The sequence below is a fragment of the Ictidomys tridecemlineatus genome, chromosome X, assembly GCF_052094955.1.
Source record: "Ictidomys tridecemlineatus isolate mIctTri1 chromosome X, mIctTri1.hap1, whole genome shotgun sequence".
Lineage (NCBI taxonomy): Eukaryota > Metazoa > Chordata > Mammalia > Rodentia > Sciuridae > Ictidomys > Ictidomys tridecemlineatus.
The window spans coordinates 51,136,791-51,148,488 of NC_135493.1; the positions used below are offsets into that span (position 1 = coordinate 51,136,791).

The 11,698-nt window shown below is 33.3% G+C and overlaps 1 pseudogene; it reads right to left on the minus strand.

Annotated features, from left to right (window-relative positions):
- Positions 1 to 8,953: 8,953 nt before the first annotated feature.
- Positions 8,954 to 9,656, minus strand: LOC101971934 (serine/threonine/tyrosine-interacting protein pseudogene; annotated as a pseudogene).
- Between the last annotated feature and the right edge of the window lie 2,042 nt (positions 9,657 to 11,698).

Here is an 11,698-nt window from a genome sequence, read left to right on the forward strand (position 1 = left end):
GATGCTAGTCAAGGCATTACATTTTGCTCCTATTTATGCCAGGAAAATACTAGCATTTTTCTCTTCTTTACTCTCATCTCCGCTCCCCTCCATTTCTCCTCCCCCCCCTCCCTCCCCCCCTCTCTCTCTCTCACTGGAGACTGAACCCAGATGTCCTCTATCACTGGTACACACCCCCAGCCCTTTTTGTTTTGAAACAGGGTCATCCCAAATTGCTAAGGCCAACCTAGAACTTTTAGTTCTCCAGCCTGACCCTCCCCAGTCACAGGGATCACAGGTGTATCCCATTGCACAGCTAAACCCTTGCATTTTTACTTAATTAAATTTAAGCCATAGTTGAATCTAGAATTCAATTAAAGGATCTAGCAGATTGCAAAAGCTATCCCCTGGATTTGGGGCTAGCACATCACTATTAAATCCATGTAAATAATTCAGTCCACTAAGACTTAAATTTCATCTGCCTTAGTGTAATAGCTTTATAATCACTCATATACATGCATTCCAGACTTTCTTATGGACCTGGAGACAATGATTGTCATAACTCACAAAGAGGATTAATTCCAGTTCGTCACACACCCTGGTGCTTTCACTGAAAATGTTTTATGCAACATGTAGATTGTCTCTTCTGGCAAGGGAGATTAATTAGACACAGGACATCTAAACTGACCTCTCTAGGGAAATGCCAGGAGAATAAACATTTGGGGCTCACTGGGCTCCATCTCTCTCATTCATTTCCATGGCTGTCTAATGGTTAAAACCAACTGGAAAGCCAGGGAGCATGGGAGCCTGTTGATGTAACCCATAATTTAGACTTATAGGGCAGAAATCAAAGAGAGAAGTTGGTGGAATTAATAGATATTGAACAAAGGAATCTATATATTGGTGATCATTTTACACTGGTCAAAACTTTAACCTTAATGTGATTTTTCTCCAGATTATTCTCAAATCATATCCATCTTCTTACCTCTGTCCTGAATATTACTAGATACAGCTCAAAACTTGAATTGATTCTATATTCAATCTCCTATCTGCCTCATTCATTTCTCTTGTTGGGTAGTCATTAATGCTATTCAAAATATATTTGTTGTTCTTCTGAGCACAAGATAGGATTGCATTTATTTCAAGTTAAGTGTAATATGTCTGTATCCTAACACATATGTTCCCTCTATCTCATATGTTTCCAAAAATTTTGTGTAAACAAAGATTTAGAATGATCTCAATTTAGGACTGGGGTTGTAGCTCAGTAGTGGAGTATTTGCCTAGAATGAGTGAAACACTAGCTTTGATCCTCAGCACCACATAAAAATAAATAGATAAAATACCAGTTGAATTATTTTTAAAAAGAATAATCTCAACTTAAATATAGAAAAACACAGTATCTACTTTGAATGCTCATTTTAATTGTCAATAGGCTTTATATAAATTGTGATTTAGAAAGTAATAAGAAAAGTGATTGTGGCAACAGAAAAAAACAGAATGAGCTTCATAAATTTGTTGAAAGGAAACAAGACAAATTAGGAAATGTCAAAGTGAAACACATTAATTTATAAAATTAATATGATTGAGCAATTATTACAAAAATTAAAATACATGACCTCAGATTTGATAGGTTGAAGCTGGATAATTAAAATCATTAAGCAAAGTAAGAACTGCAGTATTAACAGGGTAAAGGAAAAATAAATTTTACTAGGGGCAGGCAATGAAGTAATATAAACAATACCACATTTAGCATATAGATAAATCTATTTCTGATAAAAATAGAAAGTTATGTGTGAGAATGATAATTATCAAATCCAGTGTAATGGTTACTTCTAGATGTGAGTAAAGAAAATTGATTAGGGAGTACTACAGTAGAGTATAACTGTCTTTGTAGTGGTTTATTCTAAATATGGATGGTGAGTACAGGTGTATGTCATGACATTCTCCTTAGCACTATTATATATTTAATATATTTATAACAATAATAAAAGGGAATTCAATCAGAAAATACTGTTTTTTGTTTTATTCAAATAGCTATAATTATGAACTATTAAAATTTCTGATATTTTGATGCTTAGCACAGTAACTGCTATTCCACTATAATGCTTAGATAAACGTGTTATAGAAATGAAAATCTACTCAAATTGGATGTTTGTTCTGAATTATTGCTATAGCTATCTTTTCATTTTGTGCTTAATGCACTATACCATAAATCACTGGACTCATATTTATAGATACTTATAAAACATTCTTATAATATCAACTTTGACATGTTTGAAGCATGGTTAATTGTGATAAAAATCCACTTTAAAGGTGAAAAATGCTGAAAGTTATTTAAAATATGTCTTTTATGACATTATTTATTCATTATTAACAACCTTATCTTAAAAATATAATTTAAGTGTTTTTCAAAATGTGATGCTTAGACTATATGTATCAGAATTACATAAAGTGCTTATTAAAAATAGATTTCCAACCTATGGCCTAGACCTTCTGAATCAAACTCCCCAGTTATAAGCCCAAGATTCTTCATTTTAAGTAACACTGTATGCCAGAACTGAAGTTCTAAGTGAGAAGTAGTTTGTGAAATAAAATGGAAATTGGTAGTAATGTTTGTTATTGAAGTAAAATCTTAAGACTGAACTTTTAACAAGAGAGAACACTCATTCAACACACATTTATAGGGTGTATGTTGTGCAACACACATTGCCAAGAACAAGGAATACAGTGGTTGTGACATAGTCCTAATAAACATGGAAAATTATCACTATAACAAATTGTTATTAGTGAATTTATAGTGATAGATATACAAGAAGGAAATCTAACCCAGATTGAGGAAGTCAAAAGCCTTTGTAAATGTGGCATACCTGAGCTGAATTTTAAAGAGTGGGTACAAAGCTATCTCAGTGAAGTGAGAGATGTGTGAGGTACTTGCATTCTAAGTGAAGGGGATAAATGGAACATATTGGTTCACACTCGACTTAGAGAAGGGTGAGCCTAAAAGCCTTAGAGTTTCTGGGCAATTTTCCTACCATTATTACTCTCAAACATTTCTTTTGAAGCTGCCACCATTTCTTCATCTCACCCTAGATTCAGTTTCTGTAAGTGAATATTTTACATATTCCTCATCTCCAGAGAGGAATCCAACACTTCACTCACTATTGTCTCATTCATTTATTCGCCTGTCATTCTGATAAAGTTTGTTCTCAGTAAATTTTATATCATGGTGATGACTCATATAAAATTGTATCTTCATAGTTTTGATCTTATACTCCACTAAATATACCCATCACCTCTCCTGCAATTCCTTCTCTTAGCCATACCCTAGTCCTTGTAAATTTCTGGAAGAATGAAGGAACCAAATTCTCAATTTATGAAACCGTTTCTTTTTATTATATTCTCATATCTTTTCAATTTCCACTCTCTCTGTTCCTATCTCTGACTTTATATAGTAGCCTGTGCATTCTCCCCAAACTCTCAGTCTCTTAGGCCACCCCTCCCCCCAGTTTTTATTTCCTTCCCATTCTAGCTTAGGCATCTTGTCAATTACACCTTTAGTCATAAAACCCCTCAGTTTCTACTTGTATTCACCTACAAATTTATTTATTTTCAAAGAGTCTTACCTTTGTGCCTTCTTGTTCTTTACTTTGTACTTAAGGAATAATATCTATTTATGAATAGGACAAATATTTTACCTTAAAGGAACTGAGAATGCCATTTTAAGAGACATATATGTAAACAGATTGTTATAATATACATGCTAATTTTTTCAGCTATTAACTAGAGACTGTGTTGTCTAGCTTTACAATTTTAGCCATGGCCTTTCTTTCTTTAGCTTTAAACTGTACATCAAAATTCTACTGAATAACTATATTTTTGTATTCTCAGGAGCTTCTAACTACTCAAGACTCTCCAACTGAACTATTTATGTACTTCCACATTTTTCATGTCTCAAATTGATGAGTTTTATCTGTATTCTTTTTCAGCATTTTAAAGGGGAAAGATTTACATTTTGGTTCTCTCTGATATCCCCTTATACCACATCTCTCTGAGTTTATCTTGAAAAAGTTCTTTCCTTTTAAGGGTTCACATAATCAAATTGATTCCACCTAATATTTATGAATAATATCTATTTTAATTTTGGTGACCTTAAATCCACTTGCAAATTTCCTTCTGCTATGTACATTCCTGGGGTTAGGATTATAGACATTTGGGGGACCAGTATATCTACCACAGTTCACAATCTGGCTCTCAAAGATTCTTGTCCCTCCCAAATGAAAAATATATGCACTTCATCCTAAAATCTTCTAAGGTCTCCTCCTATTACAACATAAACTCAAAGTTCAAATTAGCATATAAATCTTGTAAGCTCAAAAATTCAATTTCTCATCACCTAATTCAGCTGAAGAAGAGGCTTTGAATATATTCCATTAAATAAAATTCTTAGTACATAATTTATGTCCACCCATAGACCTGCAGAACTAAGGAAACATGTTATCTTCTCCCAATATACACTTGTGGCCCAGACACAGTGAATCTGTGCCTAAGGCCTAAATCAAAGTGTTGGTAGAGCTATGGTTATTCCAAAGTGGAAGATAAGGGGAAAATTTGTTTTCCAAACTTATCCAGAATGGATACAAAGCTGTATCACTGAAGTGAGAGATGTGTGAGGTACTTGCATTATTCAGTTGTTGTCCAAACTTATTTCCTTGTATCTGGAGAATGTCCTTACTGATTGTTAGCTGGAACCAATCTTTACTTCTAGAGGCTACCACATTGTTTCTCATACTTTCCATGTCTCCCTCTCTAACAGTAGAAAGTCACTCTACCTTCTCATTCTGATACTGATTCTAGCCATGCACTTAATTATATTTGCACTGCCTCTTTTGCCATACACTAACATATTCATAGGTTCCTGGAATTAGCACATGGACATCGTTGGGAACCATTCTTCCTACCACACATTTTTATTGATTTCTTAAGTTACATATAGCATTAGTATCCATTTTGACATAATCACAAAAGCATAAAATATAATTTGATCAAATACAGTCCTGAGCACTCCCCCTCTCCTCTCCTCCTTCCCCTCTACTCCTGATCTTTCTATAATTTTTTTTAATCAATGTCTTGTGGAAATATCTAATGTTGGGATTTACTGTGGTATATTCATGTATGTATATATGAATTTTCTTGTCAGATTAATAAGGGAAGAACCGTGTTCTTCCCTTATCCTGTGCCTCCTTCCATTCTCTCAGTTCTCCCTTATCTATGCTGCTGATCTGTCCTCTATTTTGATGGAATTCCCTCTCCTATTTTTTTTCCTTGCTCTCTCTTCCTTTCTTCTTCCCATCACCTTAGTTTAAATTAGCTTACACACATCAGAGAAAACATTCAATGTTTGACTTTTTGGGACTGACTTATTTCACTTAGCATGATAATCTCAAGTTCCATCCATTTCCCTATAAATGTCATAATATCATTCTTTTTCCTACCACCATATTTTAAATAATTTAATGGAAAAAATGTGTGATTATATGTTTCTTTTGCTAATTGATTTTTTTTTCTGTTTTGTCCAGAGATTTTGCTTGTAAGCAGTGGAAGAGAAAGGCTATATTTGAAAAAGCCAGTACTTGAGTGCTAATCTTTGATTTTTAAATAATTAATTAAAAATCAAGTGTTTCTATGGTGCTTTCTATGCTCTTGGCACTAAGATATAAAAAGCAAAAAATAGAGAATGTTGTTATTGACTTAAAGAAGTGATAGCCTTTTCAGTAAAGAATAAAAACTACTTAAATTCTGAGATTCAGAAAACCTGTATTATTTTGTTTTTTAAAGTAAGAGTTGTCTAAAAATTATCTGACTCTTCTCCGGTAGCTGTAACTCATTGATATAAGTTTATTGGAATGAAAACAAAGTGGTGCTTAATGTAATTTTCTGATTGACCTTAAAATTCTGTACCAATTAGAAAAAACTCAAAGTTATTTGAGAACTGCTGCTATACAAACAGACTTATTTCAGCATTTCTAAGAGGTTGTTTGTATGAGTCAGAGGGTGAATGTCAGGAGAGAATGAGCATTAAAAAGGAAAATAGTACGCATACAAAAAGGAACTTACAAATATATATAATAGATAAACTATGAGAGCAAAAATTAAGTATAAAGAAAAAAAGAAGAAATTTAATGAAGATGTGAGGAATTCTTCCAAGGCTGATGATAGTAATTTTATTTGCAGAGAAAAGCAAAAAATCTTTGAGTTATAATGGTCACCAATCATTGCAAAATAATTTTAATACTTTGAGCCTGGTCTATCAGCATTTTGCATTATGATATTCCTATACATACATAAGCATTTTTTTTTAAAAAAATACATTATTTTGTTTGTTTTTTATGTATTTTTATTTATATATGACAGCAGAATGCATTACAATTCTTATTATATAGAGAGCACAGTTTTTCATATCTGGTTGTATACATAGTATAATCATATCAATTCATGTCTCCATACATATACTTTGGATAGAAATGATCATCACATTCCACTATCATTAATTACCCAATACACCTACCCTTCACCTCCAATCCCTCTACCCTATGTAGAGTTCATGTATTCCTCCCATGTTTCAGCTCCCTATCCCACTATGAATCAGCTTCCTTATATCAAAGAAAACATTTGGTATTTAATTTTTGGGGATTGGCTAACTTCACTTAGCATTATCTTCTCTAACTCCATCCATACCTGCAAATCTTATGATTTTATTCTCTTTTATTGCTGAGTAATTTTCCATTGTGTATATATGCCACATTTTTTTTTATATCCATTAATCTATTGAAAGCCATCTAGGTTGGTTCCACAGTTTAGCTATTGTGAATTGTGCTTCAATATGCAACAAAATGAAATTAAACCTCTATCTCTCACCATGCACAAAACTCAACTCAAAATGCATCAAGAACTTAGGAATACAACCAGAGACCCTGTGTCTAGTAGGCCCTAATCTGCATCATGTGGCATTAGGCCCCAACTTCCTTAATAAGACTCCTATGACACAAGAGTTAAAATCAGGAATCAATAAATGGGGTGGACTCAAACTAAAAAGTTTCTTCTCAGCAAAAGAAACAATCTGTGAGGTGAACAGCAAGCCTACACCCTGGGAGCAAATCTTTACCCCTCACACATCAGATAGAACACTAACCACTAGGGTATATAAAGAACTCAAAAAGCTAAACACCAAAAAAAACAAATGACCCAATCAATAAATGGGCCAAGGACCTGAAGAGACACTTTTCAGAAGATGATGTACAATCAATCAACAAATACATGAAAAAATGTCCTTCATCACTAGCAATTAGAGTAATGCAAATCAAAACCATTCTAAGATTTCATCTCACTCCAGTCAGAATGGCAGCTATTATGCATACAAACAACAATAAGTGTTGGCAAGGATGTGGGGGAAAAGGGAGATTCATACACTGCTGGTGGGACTGCAAATTGGTTCAGCCAATATGGAAAGCAGTATGGAGATTTCTTGGAAAATTGGGAATGGAACCATCATTTGACCCAGGTATCCCTCTCCTTGATCTATACCCAAAAGACTTAAAAACAGCATACTCTAGGGACACAGCCACATCAATGTTTATAGCAGCACAATTCATAGTAGCTAAACTATGGAACCAACCTACATACATGAGCATTTTATACAAGTAAAAATATTAAAAACAGAGTAATGTATGCAATTGCTTATACAAAGGCGAATAAATACTGTATATCATTTTTGTTCTTGAATAATTTTTGGTGCATAGTAAATTGCAATTAAATATCAGTATGCTACTGATCTATACAATGTACTTTGAACTGAGAGGTATGGCAACTTCCTGTGAGTGTGAGCTAACATGTAAGCCTGAATGTTATGAATGATTTTTTTTAATTAGCTACCAAGGTTAGGAAAGAAAATGAAAATCCAGCATTCAAGTACTCCAGAAACATATTTTTCTAATCAATAAAAATAAAATATTTTAGTAATTTTAAGCTATTCCCTATTATTTCTTTATTGTTGAATGGACAAAGATAATGTAAATGTTGAAGAGAAGTTATCTTGGTTATGGATTATAGAATAAACCAGTTATTTTAAAAATCTGTCAGGTAACTGCTCATTTACTTTACATCAAGTTGAGATCCTGATATAGATCCTGATATAGAAATTATAAATTTTTAAATTTAAGAGATAAAATTTTCCAATTAACTTGAATTACTATGATAATAAGACAACTTGGGCCTTTATATTTTCTTATAAAGGACATGCTTAATGTTTTCTGACATCCCTTCTAAGATTAAGCAGAAAAGTCCCCCCAAATGAGTATTCTGCTCTAAAAGTTAAGTGGTTGAGATTTAATAGCAAAGGCTTTGTCAGTTAAACATTTCCACTATACAGTACCTACAAATAAACAAAAGTATTATTTAAACTACTAATCAATAAGAATTTAACACGAGAATCTGGGTGTAGTGGTTCATGCCTATAATCCCTGCAACTCAAGCAGGAGGAACAAGTAAGTTAGTTAGCAAGTAAGTAAGTTAGCAAGTCCCTGTCTCAAAATAAAACAAAAAAAAAATGGGCTAGGGATATAGCTCAATGGTAAAGTGCCCCTGGATTCCATCTCTAGTACTACTACTAATGAAAAAGAAAAAGAAAAAGAATAAGGAAGGAAGGAAGGAAGGAAGGAAGGAAGGAAGGAAGGAAGGAAGGAAGGAAGGAAGGAAGGAAGGAAGGAAGGAGACATCAACATGAAGTAATTATCTGAAATTAGAAGATAATATACTGCCATTCCAATTTGAATATTTTTAATTTTCAAAAGTCCAATGTCTTAAAACTTTGCTCAACAAGTTTCAGAGAAACATGTTTCAAAGCAACATGCAGTTCAAATGAAACCATTTATGTTTTTATCATTTTTCATTATTATTATCTCTAGCATTTTCTCCTTTCCTAATAGAAACTCACACCTTGTATAATGTTCTTCTTGAGGCAGCCCTTCTGTGAAGTTACCAATTGCAGGTTTCTAAAATCATCTTCTTTATGTGTTCTCTTCAGACTGCCTGACGTACCAGAATGAATAGATAAAGACTTTTCTATCTAGAATGGCAATGTTATCTATATTGTCAATTTTGCTAGTAGATGACTTCATATTCCTGAAGCTGATGAACAAATCCAGAATTTGGATTAATGCAAAATATTATTTCTTGGACATAAGAAAAAGGCATCTTTGTACTTTGTTCCAAATGTTTCCATAATGTATGCAATAGTAAAGGCAGCACTTTGGCAGATCCCTGCATCTCCATGCAGAACATTCCCTCCAGTTTGTGAGCTCCCATCAATAAATCCATTAGTCACATTATATCTTCAACTGGATTATCTGTAATAGTCAATACTGAGTATGTAAATAATTGTTGAAGGTTTGGTTTAATAAAATTTGCTCCAATATTTTGTTGTATGAAAAGTATATACTTTATTCCATATTTCTGCATATTTCTGTAGTATAGGTAACTTGTTTTTCATAGCAGAAGAATATGAACCTAAGACCAATCCAGGTAAATTTTCCTGAGTCTCTCTTCTCAACGGGCAAATCCACTCCTCTCTTCTCTTCTTTATACTGTAGGAGGGAGGGAAACTCCAATTTCATGTCCTCCATGGTTCAGATATCAGGGTGGTGGGTGGTGTGGTGTGTGAGTTATCCAGTTGCCTGACCCTCGAGTTGGTAGTTGAGTAAATGTTTTAAGAGATAGTGTTAGTTATTTGGTTAGCACTCCATAGAAGTTAATAGGCATTATATCCTCAATATTGTAGGAGAAAACTGCCACCATTTGTTATGAATGCTTCAGGAAGATTTCTCAGGTATTGAGTTTTCAGTAAATGATACTCCTTGACATGACAAAGGAGCACTGAAGCACTGGTGAAGAGCACAATTTCTGGAGATAGTCTAGATTTTAATGTTGATTCTAAACCAGTTTTGACAGTTTGGTAACTTACTTACTTACCTCTTTGTTCCTCAGTTTCTCATTCTGTAGAATGAGAAGTCTAATAATACTTTCTTCATTGATTATTCTAATAATTAAGTGAGTTTTTAAATGTCAATAATTTAACATCATGTACAACCAGAAGAATCAAGTTACACTCCATTTATGTATGATGTGTCAAAATGCATTCTACTGTCATGTATAACTAATTAGAACAAATAAAAAAATCAGTAACTTAGAACAGTATCTAGCACATGATAAACACTATGCTATTATTACTGCAGTTAGCAAAGACAACAAGCAAGAGTTTAAGTCTATATGTAAAAAAATCTGTTACAAATACCTGAAAGTCTGGTATTATGAGAAAATTTAAGGACAAAAGAACCTATTCCTTACTTTAGTAGTGACCTTTTGTAGCTTTAGAAGTAATGTAAAGATGAAGATTCTTGGAAAAATATTTTGTTAAATATTTGCATTTTCTTGATTTTGGAAAAGACCTAATTCAAATTTGACTGACAGGGTGAAAAAGATGTTTTCACCAGGGTTTACCAAAAAGCAAAGTTTTTGAAGGTAAGGATTTTGTCTTGTTGTTTCGAAGGTAAGGATTTTGTCTTGACAAAAAGTTGGAAAGGCTTTTTCTATTGAAAAAGGCTTAAAGAGAGTCATGGAGGGAGGAGACAGCATGGTGCTTTTAAGAGAAACAATCAGCATATTCATCAGAATGATAATGGTATTTTGGGGAATGTATCTAGAGAGGTAATGAGAAGCCCAAGTAATGCCTTAGTTTTTCCTCTTTGTGCCTCAGTTTTATCTCTTTTTAAAGTTAGTGCTCAGATATTTATATATCACAAGCTCTTAGAACAGTGCCTGGTAGATACTAACTAGTATTCATTGAATGAATGAATGTTATACCAGTAATTAGTTCCAAATACCTTCCCAATTGCACCACTCCTCTAACATAATGTTACATTATCTACATGACATTGGGATTGGGAGGCAATTGGGAAACTTAAAGGAGTGAAGATAATCAACTGGCAATATTTTTCTATCATCCTAAGAGAAGTCAAATCCTATTTTATCCAAAGCCTTCCTTTTGTCTTTTGAAAATCTAAACAGATCCTGACCATAATCCTAATATGTAGCTTTTTTTCCATAGGTGATGTAAATGGCATTATAACTTAATTAACTGTGAATTAAAGAAAACAGGGAAAGTAATTATGTAGATGTCTGCCCATTCAAAATAATCAGACCTTGAATTCATTAATTCCTTCATTTTTTTCTAAGTACTTTTTGAACTTTAGCATGAATCAGAATCTCCTGGAAGGCATGTTAAAATACAAATTGTTGGTCTTCAGTTGGTCTTGAATGCTAATTTGCATTTTAACAAGTTCCAGGGGACTACTTTTGCTGATATAGGACCACACTTTAGATATTAGCACTAAAAAAGTTTAGTGCCATCTATATAATATGCTAGGCAGTATACATCCTTGGTATTGGGCATATGGTGATAAACAAAAATAGGTGCATGCCCTCATGGAGATTATGTTATAATGAAAAATGAAAATGTTCAGGTATGAAAAATTTATGAAGGAAAAACAGCAGAATAAGGAATTATAAAGTTATGGGATACTTTTATAGACAGGTAGTGAGAGAATATCTCTGTGATAGGTGACATCTATGTTGACAGTTTAGTGAATGGAAGCCAACAGGGGAGGAA